The sequence below is a fragment of the Hydra viridissima genome, unplaced genomic scaffold (assembly GCF_058129835.1).
Source record: "Hydra viridissima isolate aposymbiotic clone 2 unplaced genomic scaffold, HvirCarnegie_v1 scaffold_9, whole genome shotgun sequence".
NCBI lineage: Eukaryota > Metazoa > Cnidaria > Hydrozoa > Anthoathecata > Hydridae > Hydra > Hydra viridissima.
The window spans coordinates 9,562,915-9,583,181 of record NW_028324308.1 but is presented as its reverse complement, the minus strand read 5'-3'; the positions used below and the strand labels follow the sequence as shown (position 1 = coordinate 9,583,181).

The following is a 20,267-nucleotide window of genomic DNA, read 5'->3' as shown; positions in this document are numbered from 1 at the left end:
GCCACTATGACCAAATTTCAGTCAGGCCTATGCGGAATGAACCTAATTACAGCCAATATCAAAGACAAGCTTTTTACCAATACTTTTATGGGTTGGCATTTAAAATATTTAAAAATTAATTGTATTACTAAATATTGTATCAATAACTTTTTTAAATCCACAAATTAGCCGGTTGACAGATAAACAATAAGTAAAACAGTTTAAGCAAAATTGGATTTACTTAAAGTTTATTTAGGTTAAATTTAAAATGAACATGTTCTTAAACATCAATTAGAAAATGATTGCTTAACTTAATACTAAGCATTAATCAATAAATAAACTTGCCTAAACTTAGTAAGGATGCCTTAACTTGTAAAAAAATATGTTTTCAGGAGATGAGTTGCACCACCTTGTCCAAGGGCAAGAAAAAAAAAACGTTTACATGTTGGTAACAAATAAAAGGAAATTTCTTTTTAAATGCAAATAAAAACCAAACCTAAAACTAGGTTTAATATTTTAAATAAGAACCTATTATGTGTAAATCAGGATAATTTAAGTCAATGTAATAATCTGACCTACTGTTTTAAAAGATTTGCATAGAATATAATATTTATGTTAAAAAAAAAAAGAATTCAGTGAACTATATAAAAGACTTTTTTAAGCAATAAGAACAAAAATTCATAACAACATAATCAAATTACACATTGTTTTTTTATACTTTTATTGGTTCATTTTTATAGCGAAGGTTTTTTTTCTAGGATTATCTTTTGACAATATCTTTGCTTCCTTTATTTTTAAGTTTTGTAGTCTTTTCAATTTACGCATTTCTTTTTCCGTTTCATTTTGAGCTTTTTTTTGTACCTGCTTTAATTGTGACTCATATGCTTCCTTAGAAGTAAGCACAAAAAACTTGTCTGCATACTTAGCTTTTTTGCTTTTTGTAAAATTTGCATCTAAATATGGCAAAATATCATTATCTCCATCTCCTGGATAAGATGAATTTTTAAAAGGGAAATTTGGGGCAAAAGAACGAGTTTTTACAAAATCAGAAGTTAAAGGAGTTGAAACTGTAAAATCAATTTCATACTGATCAATAGGCTGTTCAATTTCAGAGTCAGACATCATCCTAAAGCTGTCTTCAAACTTACTAGTAAATGCAGCTTTATTACTTGCAGCTTTTAGTTTTACAGTTTTCATACTTAGTTCCACTAAACCACCACTTCTATGTTCTGGAATTTCTACTACGGTTATTGGTTCAGGTAAATAGTCATGATCATTTGCTATAGCAAATCTTGGGTTGGTAATTATATGTTGTTCCAACTCAATATCCGGTAAAAGTATTTTTGTGCTGTCTGTTGTTTGATTAATCTGCTCAACTGTTGTTGTATTATCAATTGTTTTAATTTAATCAAAGAGATTAGTCACTAACCTGTCTTCAGAATACACATAGTTTGGCAAGTAAGCTTCAGCTGGAATAACTGAAGGATTATATGGAAAGATTCCACATGATTTAAAGCCAGATTCAATATTGGCTTTTGTCATACTTTTATTCCAGGCCTTGGTTAAAAGTCCTGTGAAATTGGCCTGGTTTATTATAACCCCTGGGTGATTAGACATCATATCCTGGGCTGCTTTATTATATGAAACTTTGAATGGCTTAAATACAGTTCGATCGCAAGGTTGAAGCCAATTGCTTGTATATGAGCAGGTAATTCAACAATTTCAATTTGGTTTTGTATGGCCATATCTATTAACTCCACGAAATTGTGGGAATCATGGCCATCCAAAATTAAAACTTGTGGACATTGTGGTCCAATGTTTTTTAAAAATGTAAGCTCAAAGGGGTTTTACTGTTTTCCCTTTTGGTATCACATGAGGTGGTAAGGCTCTTCCTGCTGCATTCACACAAACAATTAAAGTAATCATTTCTCGATTTCCACTGGTTCTCATATGTAAATATTTATTACCTTTTGCGGCAACAATTTTGTGTGCCTTAAAGTCTAGCTGCAGCCCTGTCTCATCCATGTTCCATATTACTTCAGGCTGACAGTCTTTAATGACTTCTTTAAGTGCAGTAAAATAATTTGCCACCTTTATCGGATTCATACATTGATGACGAACTGATGCTGTTGATTCTGGTTGTCGAAGAGTTACTTTTTTGTAATGTCGGTTGTTTAGTAGTCTCCACCATTTATTAGATGGTTTTCCATTCTTAAAAGAATATCCATATTTTCTGGCAAGCTTGCCAGCATATACCATGAATTGCTCTTTACCAAAACCAATGCCCATCCTAGCTCTGTTGTCTGCAAAATCAAGTAACTTTTTTTCAAGATCAAGTGGTATTAAACTTTTTCTTCCTGCTTTTGCACCAATCTCAATTTTTTCTTTTATCCTGCTCTGCAAAGTTGCTCGGGGTGCTTTAAAAAATTCAGCAGCAGCTCTAACAGACATTTTAGGTGAAGTAATAACACTGTTTATAGCTTCAAGTAACACTTCCTCTTTATATTTCAAATATTTACCTCGAGTTGGAAGACATTGTTTCTTATTATGAAATTTTTTTTTATTATCAGCCATTCTAAAATGAAAACTTTATATTATAAATTATCAAAACTTTCAATTAAAGATTATTTTCTCATATAATTTAATTTATCAGCAATAATCTACATGAAACAATATATATTCAATTATTTAGACTTTTGTTTATTTTTAAGTCTTCGTCCTCATATTTGAAAAATATTACATAAATATTTAACTAAATAAGTCCATATATTTAAGATTGATAACTTTTAGGATATAAATATAACATAAAGTAGTTATATTAAAAGAACAAAATCTAATAATATAAATATCTTACAAGTATGAGTAACTTTTAGACACTCGTGAACCTAATTTCGGTCTTGGCCGGAATAAGGTATAAAACCTGGCCGGATTTAGGTCTTTCTACCAGGTGCATTTAATTCAGAAATACAATCTATAGAAATGACTCAGCATAATTATAAAACTAAAATTGTCTTTTTAAGAAATATATTTATAGTTTAAAATAATTACCATTTCGTTAAGTAATAAATATTTAATGTTTATAAGCTTCAAACTGGATGCTTACATAATCTTTTAAATCTAAACTAGTACTTTTTTTGAGATAAGTATTTGTTATTATAATACTTCTATTATAAACACCCGCCAACTAAAATAATGTTGGTTTTTTATTGGCTGAGTTCATACCAGTCTCAAAAAATTCGGATTTACAAACATAAAGCAGAAACCAAGACAGAAATATTAAATTTAAAATGTGGCTGAAATTTGGTCACTGGCTCGGATTTGGTCACTTTACCCTAAGTCGTTAAAAAAGTTTAATAAACGTGAAATCTGCGCATGCGCAAAATCATTAAAACTTTTTTAACGCCCGTTAAAAAAGTTTGCCCGTTAAAAAAGTATTCAAAATGGTACCGTCAACCGGGGTAACTTTGGTCGCCGGGGTGACTTTGTTGACCGGGGTCAATTGTTGATTTTTTTTTTAATTCCTAAAATTTAACAAAGAGAACATGTTTTAATTTTGTTAGAGATACCAACAATATATATCGACTATTTTATCAACAATTTTGGTATATCAACAGTTTTTGTGAATATAGCACAGTTACTTCGTAGACTACATTGAGTTTATTTTGGCATTTTTTGACTCTTCTGATACATTTATTGAACCGTTTGAATTCTTAGCCGGTGAAAATGCCGAGGAAATATAAGCGAAAGCGTAGTTCAAGAGCATATGCAACTTCATACAGTCAAGAAACGTTGTCCAATGAGAACGTGAGAAAAGCGTGAGAAAGGCTAGTCGACAGTTCGGAATATACGCTTCCCATTTGCTTCAACCGCTGGACGTTGCTGTTTTCCGTCCGCTAAAGATAGAAACGCGCATCAAAGAATCAATACCAAAAAATGTGGAATATTTCCCTTCGATAAAGAAATGGTCATGAAGCGTTTCCCACAGGTTAACAAAGACATTGGAGGAGGTACCGGTAGTACTGTTAAGGAAGTATTCAATGAAGATATAGAAGGTCTATTAGTGAAACATTGTGGACAGGATGGGAAAACAAATCGCACCAGAGGGAAAAAGATCACACCTGGCAAAGCGATAACACCGCAAGATCTGGTGAATAACACAACTCCTATCACATCAAAGAATAACAATAACACCAAGAATAACAGTAACACCAAGAATAACAAGAAAAGGGCAAGAGTTGAACAAGTGTCATCATCCTCAGATGACGATAATGACCTACTAGAAAATGACTTTTAATGACTTTTGCACAATAACAGGGAGCTAGTTGCAAAAATTTTTGTCCATTTAAATGTTCTTTTCATGTTTCTCTAAGTGTTTAAGGACTGATGATTTTTTAAAACTCCAAAAAGTGACCAATGTTACCCCATAGCAGGGGTATTATTGATCAAACATGATAAAAACCTGGGGTAACATTGGTCACTTTTCGGCGTTTAAAAATAAGTATTTGTAATAAAAAAATTAAAAAAATATAGAGGCCTATAGCCAAGACCTATAATGTTATTACCACAAGAGAAAACTGTAAAAAATTAATAAGATTCAGAGATGTTTAAGAAAAACTCCCAAAACTGACCAAAGTTACCCTGGCTAACGATACTCTTTAATTTGCGCAACCCTCAAATCCACAACAGAATATGCTTTGAAATTTTGATTAAGGCATTGGGAGGCATTCTTTTTTTATTTTTGAGCAAAAGCTCTCAGAGAGAGTTTCAATTATTTTTTCCAAATTTTTTTTCCCTGTAATTTTCTAATTCTACAAAGTTATACAATTTTCATGACATTTTTTTTTTCATTTGACCTCCTCATAGTATCAAAGCTTTTAAACTCCTAAATAAATTATATTTCATGAAAAAATAGAACATAGATACTCACTTCTAAAAGAATTATACTATACTAATTATAGTAATATATACAAAATCAAATATTTTTAAATTCTCATATTATAGTTCAGAAATATTAACATTTCACCATGAGCTCCTGTTAAGCTATATCTCTTTGCAGTATATACATTTCCACCTATACTAAAAAGTCTTTCACTCTCCACAGAAGATGGTGGGCAGCTTAAATACTTTAAAGCAAGCTTTGCTAATAGTCGCATTTTGGTTTTCTGTGATTTCCACCACAACAAAAGATTGCTTTCTTTGTCAATAAGGTCTTCATTTGAGTAGTGTTGAATTTTGTTTAATAGAGTTTCATTTGAAATTAAAGTTTGTGGTTGACCGATTTATTTAGAATTAAATCCTACAAGTTCTTCGAAGCAATTGTCAAAACCCATTTCTACTATATCTTTGTATTCATTTAGTACTGTACCATTATTTTCATATTCTCAGTCAATATTTTCAATGTCACAAGCTGCAGGCTGATCATTTTCAGTAACTTTGATGTTTTTTATATTTTCATGGGTTTTAATAAGTTGAATGGTTATGTTCTCAGTACTTGTTTTAGCAGCTGAAAAGGTGTTTTCATTTTTGAAAATTTTTAATTTGAATCTGGGATCAAGAAATATTGACAAGATGATGTTATAGCTATCAGTATATTGTTTGAAACTATTCTCCATTGAATTAGTTGTCATCAATTAAAGCTCTATTAATGAAATGTTTCAAAAACTGTATCTGTGGTATAATATCTGAGACAATAGAATATCTTTCACTCAAGCGAACTCTTGTTTTGTGGAAATCTTTTAGCAAAACACAAAACTGTCCAATAATCATCCATTTGTTTGCATTTAATAAAGAAAGCTTACCATTTTCAAGTGCATACATGGTTAGAGGTTTCCTTTGTTTATAAATTAGTTCTAACATATGACAGGTACTATTCCATCTTGTTAGAACATTTTGAATAAGTTTGTGCTTAGGAACATTATTTGCTTCTTGAAGAGCTTTAAGTTTAGGGCAGGCTTGGGGAGAATGGCTAAAATGCCCAACAATTGAATAGCAGTTTGCAATGACATTCTTGACAACTGTTTTTTCAAAAATACACTCATTAATTACTAGTTGCAGTGTGTGTAAAAACAAGGCGTACTATCATATGGGCTATCTTTAATAGCCTTAACAATATTTGCACCATTATCTCCAGCTATTAAATGAATTTTTGAAGGTGATATTTTAAATACAAGCATAATATCTTCAATCAACTCAGCAATATTTGCTGCTGTATGCCTCTCAGGAAATAGAGCTACTCTAAGTACAAGTTTTCTGATTAAATGTATTGTCTAAACAGTGACCTGTCAGGCTCATGAAGCTTTCATTTGAACTACTGGTCCATATATCAGTAGTAAAGCTTATAAATTCAGCAACTGAGTAAACATGGAGAGCCATTTTTAACATAAAGTATAAAATAATTTCATCAACTGAGTAAACATGGACAGCCATTTTTAGTTTAAGTGTACACTAATTTTTATTATTTTACATACCCTAATGAAACAATGCAACTTTTTTAACGTCTAATTTCATTCCCTAACGAACGCTTCTTTGACCATACTGCGCAAGCGTAATGCATGCGCAGAACTATTTGTTAACTTTTTTAAATAAGTAGCCCTGTGACGGAAAAACTGTCCGCGGAGTAAGTTGTCCAGTCGGACATTTTACTCCGGAGTAGAATGTCCTAGTTTGTCCTATCCGTCCGTCTAGGACAACTTTCTCCGGAGCAAACTGTCCTACGTTGGAGTAAACTGTCCTACTATTTTGAGGATAATTTTCTTCGGAGTATTCAAGCAATGTCGTTTAGCTTTTGTTTAAACGGTGGTTTAAAAACTCACGCATTCTGCGCGAAAGGCATGTAGAAACTTGATCACTTTAATATTATTTAAACACTAAACATAATACAATTATAATAAACATAGTAATGAGTTATGGAGCTTATATAAATTAACCAAATTTTTTTCAGTTCCCATGGTCAATTTTTGATGGTATGAAAAGTTAAAACATCACAAAATAAGTTTACATCGACATATTTTACACTTCTTGCGTGGATAGATATTTGAAAATTTTTGAAATTCACATGTAAATGTATTATATACTAGGCAACTGCGCAGTCAGCTCGGAATATATTTTGCGAGTAAATAATATTGCGATAGAAGACTTAAATCTAAGATTTCGTGAAAAACTGGCACACACGAAATCTAATACATCTAAGGTTAGGAACATGCTTGCGAAATGAGTATACTCTTTTCGCAGAACAATCACATTAGTTATATTGGATTGTTGAAAGCAAATTTTGTTTCCATGCTAAAATTTGTTTTTCGTTTTATTCACTTTTATATTGTCATGAAAAAGCTATAAAAAAGAAGACATAAAAAATGGGGAATTACGCAAACAAGTGGCATATCAATATCACAATTTATTAACTTAAAATATATATTACAATTTATTTGGATAAATACTTCCAGTAAAAAATAGAAAGTTGTTGGTATTTATTGGTTTTTCTCATATCTTTCGTGATTTTTTTAGCAATATTTCCAGTTTTTGATTTATATTCATTTTTAAGTCTAAAATGAAAAAGTACTTTTTACTGTTTTGCATATTTAAAATATAACAATGATTTTAATTTAAAAAGTAACTATCAATTACTTAATAATTTCTCCAAAAAAATAAATCGGAAAAATTTTCAATTTGATCCCACTCACAATCCCCTCAATAAAGTCGCCTGAAAGAGGTTATGTATTTTTTTATTTAACAAATTTGGATAGTTATTAAAATTTGATTAAATTAAAACCAAGTATTAAGTTATTGGAATACATATGCATTCTGATAACTAAGTTTTAATATATATAACACATAACACAATTAAAAGCTAAAAGAAATAAAATCTTAAATGATGGATTTAAATGATCAGCAAAACTCTTTCGAGCAACTTCATTTATTTGTTAAGTATTATTCGTTCTGAAAAAAAAAGAGGAAAATTTCATATACAAATAAATAATTGAACTAGAAACAATAAAATGCCATTTTCTAAATCAAGTATACTGACATCAAATAAGAAAGAAATTTGTAAATCTAAAATCGAAGCCTTGAACAAGTTATTAATATGTAAAGTTTACAACCTCCTCATTTAAAATGAAATTTTATTGTATAATGAATTCTAAAAAATTAGTTGAAATATTTCAATATTAATAAGTTTAATTCTGCTACATGGAAAAAAATATATATATATTTGTCATTTTTATTAAATTTATTTGTAAATAATGTTACTAAGATCTTCTGGTAATTTTAATAAATGATTTGCACAAATATACATGCAAATAGACATGTAAATAGACATATTTTATAAATATATATTATATAAATATACATTATATACATATATAGATTTTTCGTTTTTAAAAGCAGATTATTATATTTTTTACTATAATGGAATGTCTTCATAATTACTTATATTAGTGCTATTATTTTTACTTTTATTATCCAGTAGTTAATTGCATGAATTACAACAAAAATCATCAAAGCTGCTTTCCGAAATGTTGATCAAACAGTTCAAGTGATATAACTCATTGCACTTTAAACATTTAATCATTTTGCCTTCAGCAGGCATCCGACAAGAACAGAAAATTTCTATGAACTCAATGCGGCTAACACCGCCCCTTCCTATATTTACACTAACAGTTGGGAACATGGAAAGAACCTGTTCTTGAAGGCTTTTTAACAAATGATCCCGCATTATACTTTGCTTAAACAAACAATGCTCTGGTTGTATCTGCTTAGTTAAAGCTGTAGCAAAAGCAACAGCAAATAAGCCACAATCATTCCCTCCTTTCTGTTGAACATCCATTAATTTTACAGCAATGTTTTTTTCAGGACATGTTAAAAGAGCAGCCACCTGTTTTTTTCCTTGATCACTCAATGAGTGCAACAAGCTGTCATAAACATGAACTTCATTTAATTTTTGTGTTCCTATACTGCTAATTACAAACCAGTGTCCATATCCATCGTGAAGTATCTGGATAAAAGGACTTGTCATGTTAACAAATGACATTATTTAATCCTAAAATTGGATCTTGAAAACCAGAAATTAATGATTGTGCTTTTAAAATATTTTGTGAGGCAAAAATTATGTTATCTGTTAGCCACTTATTCTCACTTAGAAGAATTTTTTTTTCCACTAATGTCAACTCAAATGAACCATTTTTTATCCACAATACTTTGTTCTCTCCTTCTTTGGATGCAATTTTGAAGGATTCTACTTCAATTGAATTTATCTCAATGTTGTGATCATCATTGGATTCATTTGTTTCATAATATTTTCGCTTTGCTGGTTTACAATAATTATGCTCTTCATAGTAGCATTTTGAGGGTTTCATTGACATCGTAGTTGGAATAGATTTAATACTAGGTGTTAAAAATACATGAGATATTTTATTCTGGTTGCTGTTGTTGCTTGTAGAAGAGCTTATGGTTGAAACTGAATAAGTATTTGATGGAACATTAACAGAAGTTGCATGACTACTATCAATTTTACCACTAACCTTACTACAAGTAAGATTCTCTTGAAGAGAATCAGCCTCTGGTGTTAAGGTTTTGCTTCCACTAATATATGGTTTGATGTGGGAACCATTAACTTTCTTCTTCTTCAAGGTGGCTATCTCTTGTAAGAGATATGATCCTTTTCCTAAATTTTTCAGGATACAAAAAGGTCCAAGCCATCTGAAATCTAATTTGCCTTCTTTCGTTTTTTTCTGCGTGAAATCCTTGATAAGGACCCAATGGCATAAACAAATGGATTTGCATGCTTCTTGTTATAATTTGTTTTCTGCTTTTCTTGAGCCATTTCAATGTTTTGCTTAGCTTTTTCTAGCAGATTTGATCTAAAGTATAAACAGTTATTGTAAAATTTTAAAGTATATTTTTAAAGAAAGAAAAAAGAACATTTTGCATATTAAAACTCTATTAAACATGCCAGAAATAAATAAAAAAAGAAAGAAAAAACCTTGAAAAAAATCAAATTGTTACAGTAATGTTCTGCAAACATATTTTAACAAACCAGTAAATGCTTTATACCTTTCCTCAATTAGTTTATTCATAAAATGTTGGTTGCTTTCAGGTCTCATGTTAAATTCAATTAACAATGATTGAGGAGATTCTCCTGCAACTTCTAATTCTATAGGAAGTATGGGCTTCCTTCCAAACATTAACTCACAGGGAGTATATTTTGTAGACTCTTGCCTTGATGTATTGTATGCAAAAGTATAAGCATCCAAATGAGTATCCCATGTAATGTGGCGGTCATTGCAAAATTTTGCAAGTATTAATTGGATGGTTTGATTGAACCGCTCATCTAAGCCATTAGCCTAAAACACAAGTTGATTAAATCCAATATTTTAAAACTAGACAGCTCCTATATACAACTTGAATTCAAATTTTTAAACCTGTGGATGATAGGCTGTGGTAAAATGATGTTTCACATTTAACAAAGACATTAGCTCCTTGTTTATTTGGTTGTAAAACTCTGTGCCTCGGTCAGAGGTAACAACTTTTGGTATACCCATTTGCATGAACAACTAAAATATTTAAAATATTCTTATATCTTCAAAAAAATTATTTAAATGCAATAAGATAATAATATTTAAATTTACCTTATACAATGCTATTGCAACACCACTTGCTAATTTTGATCTTAGGGGAAATGCTGCTACCCACTTTGAGCAATAATCAGAGATAGTAAGAATATATTTATTTCCATCAGATGTTTCAGGAAGTGGTCCTATTAAATTAATTCCAATATGAAACCATGGTGACTGTACTTTAATAGGATGCAGCTCTGGACTAGCTTTTTTGAATTTTCGCAAATTTGTGTGCTGACATTGTTCACAGTTTTTAACCTATGTTATGTGTAACTTGTAAATTACAAATTCTAGCATATGGTATATATTAATATTCTGATGTCACAGGATATATATATAAGGTATTATATATATATATATATATATATATATATATATATATATATATATATATATATATATATATATATAATGCCATATTAATATTGATAACAATGATGTAATATACATACAGCATTTTCTACATCTTTGAAAATTCCTGGCCAGTAAAAACGTTCTGACACCTTGTAAAAAGTTCGTGTTCTACCAAGGTGACCGGCAGTAGGTTCGCTATGACAAAACTTAACAACTTGTTTTCTTTGTTCTTTGCTGAAAACCACTTCCAACCATATGTCATTCTTTGTCTTGTGATGCAGTTTATCATCCTCCATCCTAAACCTGCAAATTATAAATAATTAACTACTTCCAATAATACATAAACAAACTTTTTTTCAAAATTTAATTATAAATGATTAATACGTTGATATAAATTGCATTAGGTGTGCACGATGTCAAAGAAATAAATAATTAAAATAAAAAACAAAAGTTTTATATCTTTTACCCTATTTTTTCAATTTTTAAGGTAAGTCAAAGTCACCCCTATAGTGGTGGTGACTTTGGCCACCTAAAAGCAAATTATAATTATTGATTATTCGTTTCATATTTTACATATTCACAGATACATGGATATTAGGTGATATGTTTTTAAGGCAAAAAAATATTAAAAACAAAAGCTTGAAGGTAACTTACACATTTATTTAAGATATAAATCATACAGAAATCTTAAACTATAAGTGCTAGAGTTATTTAATAAATTATCTGTAATTATTTGCTGTTCAAGAGTGGATACCTTGCTTTTTTTTTTACAAAAGTCATTTTTTCTTTGTCTTATTTGTATTTATAACTGCTTGCATATTAACTACATCAATTGAAGATACACTTTTTCCGGGTACAACAGAGACTTTATGTCGCTTTTTATTAAGGGGTATATGATCACCACCTCTAGCTTCAACTAAATGTTGTATGAAAGAATCGCTGACAAGAGAACCTATTTCTACAGTGACATCTTCATTTGTAAATGTTCGTTTAGGAAGTCTATCTATTACCTGTTTTTGATCAAGTGGGTATAATCCAGTTTTTCTGAAGCCTGCCTTCATACTTTCAAAACCAGGTTCTTTAATTTTTTTCATGAGACATTTAAGCAATGCTGGAAACTGGTCTTTTGGAAGGGAAGGAGCTTTACGTCCTTTGCCACTTTCCTTCCAAGTTGTTAATATTTTTCTCTACTGAGCTTTTATTGGTCAAAAATATGCAATATCCAATGGCTGCATTAAATACGTGAAGTTGGGAGGAAGTGCAATAAACTTAATGTTGTTTTCTTCACACAAAGACAGTACATATGTATTTATATATGATGATAAATTGTCCCCAATTAGAACATGTTTTTCAGAAGTTTTTTCACTTCTTACTTCTTTTAAACATTTGGTTAATGTTTTCTGGGTGTATGTAGTATAATCACGACTCCCAGCAACACATTTATGTTCTTGGCATGTTTTCTTTGATGTAAGTATGATTATTAAATAGTATTTTGTCCTAAAAACCAAAATTGAAAATTAAATCAATAAAATTATATCTATAGACAACATTTTCTGAAAAAAAAAATCAAAAATATAGTATTGAAAATCAAATAATTACATTTTTTACTTAGGTTAAAGTCACCCAAAGTTGTGGCCAAAGCCACCCCATAAATTTTACTTAAAGTTATTTTTAATTAGAAGTGTTGTAAATTTGGCAACTATTGTACAAAACTCATCCTATATAAATATACTATTAGTTATAACATCACAACCCACTCAAATATTAACAGCATTTTTAACCAACTCACAATTTTGCAGCATATAAATTTAACAATTTTTATAGACTCTAATAAACAAACAAAAAAAACATATTAATAATTCCGCAAACTGCAATTAATATAAGTAATAAATAAACAAAATAAATTTACTTTTGAGATAAACTTAAATTTGGAAGAAGCTGCAAAAGTACAAAGTAGTTTTTAAAAGTTAAAACTTTTTTTTATAAATTAGCCAAAGTCACCTACAAGGCCAAAGTCACCTCATTTTACGGTATTCTATTTGACAAATAGAATATACAATTATCATATATTCTATTTGTCATATCGAATATATTTGTAATCTACTTTACAGTGTCACAAATGTTACAAACAATTTGTCATAATGACTATCAAAGTATATATCATATTGTAACTATGTTACTTGTAACATAGTTACAAAATGATATAATCTATGCTTAATGTTTATAATCTATACCTGCTTGCTCTTCGTCGAATCGCCCGCTTTTCATTCGGGGTGCAGTCATGGCAATAAACAGATGTAGATAGATAATTACTGATATCAGCAAGCACTGATATCAGCAAGCATTATTGTGTTCATCCATTTTTAAAATTATTTTCAAAATGATGGTACAAAATCAGCCGCAAATTCATAAAATTACACTATGCTCTAGGTCGGACAACTTACTCCAAACTAGGACATTCTACTCCGGAGTAAAATGTCCGATCGGACAGTTTACTCCAACGGACAGTTTTTCCGTCACAGCCCGTTAAAAAAGTAGACAGATAGCTCTGCGCATGCGATAAGCATGCGCAGATATGATGTTAAGTTTCCGTTAGGTTGGTGAAATCTATCGTTAAATAAGTAGCCTTGTTCCGTTAGGTAAATGTCACTTTAAATAAGTAGCTCGTTAAAAAAGTAGAAAAACAGTCCTGCGCATGCCCAAACGTACTATAATTCTCAAAATAAGGATCCTAAACCACAGCATTAAAAAAGTACCTGAGATTTTAAACGTAGAAAATGGTGGTCCATGACTATTCTATTGCTGATGTTAAGCAATATCTTTGTGATGGGAAAATTAAGAAAGTTTTAAGTTTGAAACAGCGTAAATCATTTCTAAAATATGCAAAGAATTTTCAATATTTTGGTAATACCAAAATATTGAAAAATCTAAAAGTCAATACATACCAATGGTATGTATTGACTTTTAGAAGAAGATCTGCTTTTAACTTTAAGTTTACTTGGAGATAAGTTATTGCAGATATAATATATATAAATATTCCATATAAATGCTATGAATTATATATGTTATTTAAAAAAATTTATTTTTAATTTGAAATTCAGCCATAACCTGTACTGTTTGATTTAAAATGTGGCACACTTGATTTATATCCATTTAATCCTTTTCTTTGAGATGGAATTTTGGGCGCTACTCCACTTTCTCCCCCCCCCCCCCTAATTTTATGATTGATTCTGATAGAGAATTTTATGCTGATTAAGAATCGTATAAAAACATGGGTCTCAAAATCAACGGAAAGTGCTCTAATCTGATGTCGAAAGTACAAAAATATACCACAAATCGCTAATATTCGCCATCTTGAAAAGTGATTTTTTTTTGTTTAAAAGTTATCCTTTCAAAGTATCAACAGCCTGGTTTTTATTTTTTATATAAAAGATTTCGAATAAAAGAACAAAGAACCGGTGCGTTAAGTTTCATAATCAGGTGTATTGACCGCATTTTTTTTCTCTTACCAGGTAATGAAATTCAATGGCATTTACTCTTATCGCGTCAATTTGCTTCAACTGGAATCGCTATCTATATTAAACCAGAAAAAATTCCTTATAGTAAAAACCAGGCTGGCAATGTTTTGCGGTTAAAAACAATATCAACCGTAAAGTTAGTGAATTCAAGATGGCGAATATTAGCGATTTGTGGTATATTTTTGTACTTTCAACATCAGATTAGAGCACTTTCCGTTGATTTTGAGACCCATGTTTTTATACGATTCTTAATCAGCATAAAATTCTCTATCAGAATCAATCATAAAATTAGGGGGGGGGGAGAAAGTGGAGTAGCGCCGAATTTTGTACTACGTAAACGCTTGTCATAAGCTACAAGTTCTTTCAACAGATGAAGAAAAGAAATTTGCTTTTAGAGATGTGCATAACTCAAATCATGGTGCCCATGTTGGTCTTAATAACACCAGAGTAAAGCTAAAAAGTGCTTTTTACTGGCTAGGTAAGAGTATTTGAGTTTGTTTTTCACTAAATATTCTCTCAAAATAATCACTTTTTTTTACATTAAAAGAGACTTAAGATGGTTATTTTTAGTTTTATTGTAAAGAGAATACAATTTCTAGAGTTATATACTTATATTTTTTATAATGTAATGTAGGTATGGTTAATGATATTACCAAATGGGTAAAAGAATGTGACAAATGTCAGAGGATGGAGAAAATTAAAACATGTGCTCCAAAACTGAAGCCTATCAAGGTTAATGAATTATGGGAAATTTTAGGTATTGACCTTATGGTCCCCTTCCACTTACAACACAAGGTAACAAATATATTTTAACTGTTACTGACCTTTGGAGTAAGTATGTTGAAGCTTTTTCAATACCAGAAAAGTCTGCTTCTTTTGTTTCTAAATGTCTTACTACTTTGTTTTATCGATTTGGTCCTCCAAAAAAGATTATTTCAGACCAAGGTAGAGAGTTTGTAAATGACTTAAATGAATTTTTATTTTCTACCTTTAATGTTAAGCATTTAATAACCTCTGCTTATCATCCACAAACAAATGGACAAGATGAAAGAACGAATCAGACTATTAAGAGAGCTCTATCAAAAGTAGCTAATGAAACCCAGGATAATTGGGAGACTTTATTAGAGTCTTGTTTGGTCTCCATACATGTGTACAATCTTCTACTAAGTACACACCTTTTTTTTTTAATGTTTGGCAGAGAAGCACACCTTTTTTCAACTTTAGCTCTTAATGATAGTAATCCTAATTTTATTGGTGATAATATTTCCATTTTGAAAGGTAATGCAACTGAAGACCAAATTCAAGAAAGAATGGATTCTTGTATTTCAGTTCATGCTATAGTAGATAAGAATATTTGTATTGCACAAAAAAAAATGCAAAAGTACTATAATAAAAAACAATTGAAAGGTTTCAAATCATTTAATTTTAAAGTAGGTGACAAGGTTTTAGTAAGGAATTACAAAAAGATTGGTCATAAAGGTAGTCGTATGAGCATGATTGGCTTGGGCCTGCTACAAATAATGATTTTAAACCAACTGGTGCTGTTGTGTCTGTTAATGGTAAACTTTGGAAGTCAGCTGTAGCTTTACCCAATATGAAGCCGTACTTAGAAGAAAATCAAGGTTTGATCTATACAGATATCTTAAAAGAGCATAGTTACTGTTTGAAAAATACTGATCCGATATATATAAATGAAGAATCCTATAAAGAAAATTCTAGTTGCTCTTTCACAGCATTAAGTAAAAGAACACATGCAAAACATACATCTATAATAAGGTATGATTTAGGGAGAAAAAAAAAAAAAGTTAATGAAGTGAGAAAATCTTCCTCTTCTCCTAGCAATTATAACAGTAACAAAATGTTAGTTGTTGCTGAAGAGAAGCCAGTTGATTTTGTTTTAAAAAGTGTTGAATCAGATTTTGAAGATATCGTTAAAAATGTGAATGTAGAAGATCAGAGTTTACTAGAGTTTATCATGCAGTTTCTGTTGCCAGGAACTTTTATTCTAAGTTGTCAGCACAGGCTAAAGCTGAGGCTCTAAATATTTTTAAAAACCCATCTGGCTGGCTAGATGATACCTTAATTGATATTGCACATAGTTTACTTTCATTTCAGTTTCCTAGAATATCTGGGTTTCAAAGTTCATGTATTTTTAGTTCTTTTAATTCAGTTAGTTATATTCATTCAGAAAGTTATCTTTTTGTGCAAATAGTTAACGTTAGAAAATCACACTGGGTACTTTTAAGTAATGTCTCCTCTGATGTTGGTTCACATTCAAAGTGTGTCCAGTACTACGATTCACTTTTTAATAGTTCAAATAAAGATGATGTGCCATTATCAGTGCACACAGTTGCACGTTCCTACTTGAATTGTAAGACAAGCAACTACTTAACTGTGGAAGTGATGAATTGTCAAACACAAAAAAATGGAAATGATTGTGGTCTTTTTGCAATTGCAAATGCAACAACTTTATGCAATGGTATCGATCCAATTTTAGTTTTATGGAGACATAATGAAATGAGGCAACATTACCTGAAATGTATTGAGAATGGTAAATTAGAGATGTTTCCTTTTGTTACTGTGTTAGACAGTCATAAAAGGTGTGCTTTTTCTTTTGACTGTAATTCTTTTTGTATGTGCAGACAAGAGAATAATAATTGATTGTCATTTGAATTTTTCTTGTTATGCATTTATAATCATAATTGGGAATTGAAGATAATTTTATGTATTATTTCTGCTGGTATTGTGTTTAATTAGAAATCTTGTAGAGACATAGGAATGTTTTGTCAGTATTATTTAGTATAAACTTTAACATTCAAGTTCAGTTGATAATATCAATGTCTTTTAGATTTTTAAATATACAGGGGTTGGTCAAAATACTACAAACACCAGCTTTAAAAGAGCAAAATCTTCAAAATTAAAAATTTTTTTTGGTTTTTTAGTTAATTATTTATGTACTTTATCATGTTGCTCTAAAATTTTTTTTTTTTTCAGATATCATAATTAAGAAATAAATAAAAAAAAAACTTATTGACGGACTTTTAGTCAAATTTCAAAAGAGGATACTTTTTGGTGCACGTATGGCAGGCGCTAGTGTTACAGAAATAACAGAGTTGTTTGGAGTTTTAAGAAGCACTGTATCGAGAGTAATGTCTGCATTTGCATTTGAACAGGAAGGAAAAAACATCTAAGCAATTCAGTTTTTAGAGTTTTGATTGACTACTTTTCAATGTTCTGTACTTGATGTATAAATATGACAGAAAAAGAGCGTCATCCTAATCCTCGAGCAAGAATTGCGCTTTGTTCAATATTCTGGAAAAATGTATTTTGAGTAACGTTCTTAGCACGTGCTGACTTTACTGAGCTCTTTTTGTATTGAGATGGATATATAAATATTTATATATATACCCGATTGCTTTACATAAAAGATTGGAAATAAATGTTCATTATTAACCGTGTAGTTTCTTCAACGTCGTTTTAATTTAAAGCATTTTACAGCGAAAGAAAGAGTTATGAATTTAGGTCACATTTTGTTGTTTTCTGTAATATACGCTATTTAGGTGACATCGCTGTCGAGTGAAACCCGTGTGTTTTACAAAGCTCAGTTTTCTGCAGTAAATGAATTAATTTTATTTCTCCTGGACTGTTTCTGCAAAAATATCAGAATAATTCTACACGAATTCGTGCTGTTAATACCAATCTAAAGTTTAAGTTCCCATTTATCTGCGTATCTGTACATCTATTTATATAATTTAAATTGAATTCTCATTTAACGTTCAAAAAGCGTAAAGTAGTCGGGAAATCTTTTTTCAAGAAATTTAAGCATGAACTCGTAAAATTTCTTGTAGAAGAACGAGCAAAGTTTAACGGATAATTTATATTAAAACTATAAGCTAAAAAATAAAACATCAAGTAATGGCTTCTGATAACAAAAAATATCGCATGCACTGTTTAAGATTTTCCAAACTTAAATGATTGCTTGATTGTTGATACAACGCATGCGCACATAGTTCAATTCGTCTACTTTTTTAACGAACTACTTATTTTACGCATATAGGCGTTAAAAAAGTAGCCGTAATATGACGCATGCGTAGATAGCTCGCTTGTCTACTTATTTAACGAGCTACTTATTTAACGTGACACCGGACTTAATGTGAGTTTCCACTCACCGTTTAGCTATGGGAACGGGAAAGGGATGGGAAAATTAATCACGTGAGCATGCGCAGTTTGTAATTTGATTTTCCCGCAGCTTAGTTTTTCCCATTACATCTGTCTCGGGAAAAGGTTAATCTCAAATCAACTTTTTCCCGTAAATAAGCAAATAGCGAAACGAGCAGCCAATCACCATGCTAGAATTTTCGAAAAATAAAAACAAAAAAGTGTAAAAGTTTCCAAGAATTTTTCCATTTTCGTAATTTTGTCATAAAGCTTTTTTTCGTAATTCTGTCAAAAACATTTATTTTCCTATATTTATGTATGTAATTACTTAAAGCTATTTACGCGTATATTTTTATTTTCCTACTATGAAGCAAAATGGAAATCATTAAGATATTTAGTTACTCACAGTTACATTTTTGTTAGTTTTACTGCTAATTTTAAATTGTATAAAAACCCGAATAAAATTTTAAAATATTAAACTTTGAAGTGAACTGTCCGATTTACGATATTGATTATTATAAACTTAATTTAATAATGAATGAATTAAATGTGGATTTTTCAAGAATACAAATTGTTCCAACAAACTTGGAGGCTCATTTAATAGAAGAAGTGAGAAAATTTCCATGTTTATGGGACACAACAACTCGCGCATATAAGGAAACACCTTTAAAAGTTGAAGCATGGAGGCAGATATCTACTTTATTAAAAGTAGAAGGTAGCTATTTATTTTTCCAAGTAAATTTCAACAAAAATTTCTAAATAATAAAATAACGTAACCTATTTTACATAACGTAACCTATTTTATTATTTTTTGTGTGTGTGTGTGTATAGAAAAAACTTTGACTTCAGCATGGACGAAATTGAGAGAAAATTTTCGTAGATGCTTGAATCGCCAAAAAAAGGCTACCATGTCTGGAACTGGTGGGGAATAATTACCATCATGCCAATTCTTCACAGAATTAATGTTTTTGAAAGATGTCATTGGGGTAAAATCGACTAGTTCAAACATAAAACGCGATATTTTTGCAACACAACATTTAGTTGAACACAGAGGACTTGAAAATATAGACAATTCCATTAGAGCATCAAATTCAAGAGATAATTTGACTTTAGTAGAAAATGAAACAGTTATAAATTCAATTACATCACCTCAGATGATTATCTCATCACCAAATCATATGAAAAGAAAAATGAAAATTGACCCATTACAAGTTGCTCTTGAAAAAGCGATAATGAATGATGTGGAGCAAAATAAACTGATGAAAACAAATGAAAATGATCCAGATGAGTTATTCTGTAAAAGCTTAGTAAGCTCTTTTCATAATCTTTCAAAAAAGAAAAACAAATTAGCAAAAATAGAAGTTATGGAAATCCTCCTTGAAATGGAAAGTGACGATGAATGAAAATGTAAAATTTAATTTTCAAATAAAATATATTTCATATACGAAGATATTAGTTATTTTTACATTCAATATATACATTTAAGGTAAACAATAAAATACTTCAAAAATAAAAACAAATAAAGTAACTAAAAAAACTATACATATTTATATATAACACACACACACACACACACACACACACACACACACACACACACACACACACACACACACACACACACACACACACACACACACACACACAC

General features: G+C 30.2%; 3 pseudogenes across 2 annotated transcripts; 2 read left to right on the top strand and 1 right to left on the bottom strand.

The window, feature by feature from the left end:
• Positions 1-8,306: 8,306 nt before the first annotated feature.
• LOC149883934 (uncharacterized) lies at positions 8,307-13,254 on the bottom strand (annotated as a pseudogene). Its single transcript, XR_016455711.1, has 6 exons — positions 13,178-13,254; positions 11,042-11,246; positions 10,602-10,847; positions 10,395-10,526; positions 10,027-10,316; positions 8,307-9,833 (listed from the first exon to the last, which is right to left on the bottom strand). The product of XR_016455711.1 is annotated as an uncharacterized LOC149883934 (transcript).
• A 2,394-nt stretch (positions 13,255-15,648) lies between these two features.
• On the top strand, positions 15,649-17,122 carry LOC149883933 (uncharacterized; annotated as a pseudogene).
• A 2,031-nt stretch (positions 17,123-19,153) lies between these two features.
• LOC149883932 (uncharacterized) lies at positions 19,154-20,022 on the top strand (annotated as a pseudogene). Its single transcript, XR_016455923.1, has 2 exons — positions 19,154-19,334; positions 19,451-20,022. The product of XR_016455923.1 is annotated as an uncharacterized LOC149883932 (transcript).
• The last annotated feature ends 245 nt before the right edge of the window (positions 20,023-20,267 follow it).